Genomic DNA, 1,860 nt, shown 5'->3' with positions numbered 1-1,860 from the left:
GGCACATAACAACAACAACAACCTTTTCCTTTGAGGAATTTAACATGTGTATTGTTATTCTGGTGGCTTAGTGGTAAGGTGCTTGGCTACAGACCCAAAGGCAGTAGTTCAAACCCACCAGCTGCTCTGAGGGAGAAAGATGGGCAGTCTCCTCCTAGGTGATTTACTGCCTCTGAAAACCCATTTGAAGGTCAGTTACGGGTAGATTCTGACGGTACTCAGTAACAATTGTTTGTGCCTTCGAGTCACATATGACTCCTGACAACCCTGTGAACAACAAATCTAAACCCTGCCCTATCTTGTGTCATTATTGTAATTTCTGACACTCTTGAGTCCATTACTGTAATCACTGTATCAGCCCTTCTCCTTGAGGGTCTTCCTCTCTTTTGGTGACCAAGCCTGATGGCCCTTTCCCAGAGTCTCCTCTCCTAGCAGCGTGCCCAAAGTATGCAAGACAGCTTGTCATCCTTGCCTCTAAGGAACACTCTTGCTGTACTTTTTCTAAGACATACCTGTTTGTCCTTTTGGCACCACAACTCAAAACCTCAGTTCTTCTGTCACACTTATACATGGTCCAGCTCTCAGATGCATAGCAAATTATAGAAAATACTGAGAAGTTTCCATGTAGATCAGAAATAATTTCTCCATTAATTTATTGTTTTGCTTGCCTAATTTAAGTATGCAATTTCAGATTTTATAATCTATTAGTCTAATGTTTTCTTTACATCATTGCTTGGTTTCTTGTTATTTGTTTCTTATTATTTTCTCCAAACCCATCCATTTGATTTTTAAATTTAAAATTCTCATGTCCAAAATTAGCTGATTTACAGTTACTTTATGATAGATTTATCAATTCTTAGTTCACAGGGTAGCCCAATAAATCATGAATCTGTTGCTTTAAGGTCTTGAGTTGCACTACTTGTTTATAACCAAGCATATCTCTGGCTAGTCTCCTGTGTATCATGAAATTGCAAAAGATTTGAGTATTTTTAAATCGATTTTAGATACTAGCCTATCTGTACTATCTGTATTGAATGTCATCAGAAGGAATTGGTGGAATTGACAATTATTAAGTTATTTTTTATTAAATAATATCTTTGTAAAATAATGAAAAAAATTTTTTAAATAATTATTTCTTCCTACTTTAGATCTGCTAACTACCTTTTGTTAAAGGTTCATTTACCACTGCAAGTGATACCATTTTTAAAGAAAAACGGATGTAAAAGATAGTATTCATATGTTTTGTAGATTATCTACATTTTCCAGATTTCTTCTATGTTTAGAATAATTAAGTTAATTTTTGTGTTATTGTGTACCATCTAGTCTGAACTAAATCATAGCTGACTCTCATAGCAGGTTTTCAGAGGCTATAAATCACACAGAAGGAGATTGCTTATCTTTCTCCCAAGCAGCAGCTAATGGCTTTAAACTGCCTGTCTTTAGGCTGGCAGGGTAACACTAAATTAACTTTAAGATGGTTTTTATCTTAAGAAAGTTGATTAAGTGTTCATTATAGATGTTGCTTTTAAGAGTTCTGCTGTCAAAATAGCAATTGACTTACACTCAAAATATGATCAAATATTCAAAGGAAAAACTGTTTGTTATTCTCTTTGTGAAGCTTATGTTACCCAGTTTTGTTAAGAGTATAGAAGTGAATAGTCTTTTCCCTGCATACCTACCTTTCTTTTTTTTTTTTTTAGGTGCATCTTAGTCATTTATTATTTATTTATTTCTGAGGAGGACCTCATGTACTTACTGCAGAGGGTCAAGGACTGCAGCCTTCAATATGAACTGAAGCTCAATGTCAAGAAGACAAAAATTCTCACCACTGGACCAATAGGTAGCATCAGGATGGATGGC

Source organism: Elephantulus edwardii, unplaced genomic scaffold (genome assembly GCF_000299155.1).
Source record: "Elephantulus edwardii isolate Elephantulus edwardi_28Jun2011 unplaced genomic scaffold, EleEdw1.0 scaffold00079, whole genome shotgun sequence".
In the NCBI taxonomy this organism is placed as follows: domain Eukaryota; kingdom Metazoa; phylum Chordata; class Mammalia; order Macroscelidea; family Macroscelididae; genus Elephantulus; species Elephantulus edwardii.
This window is presented reverse-complemented; position numbering follows the sequence as displayed.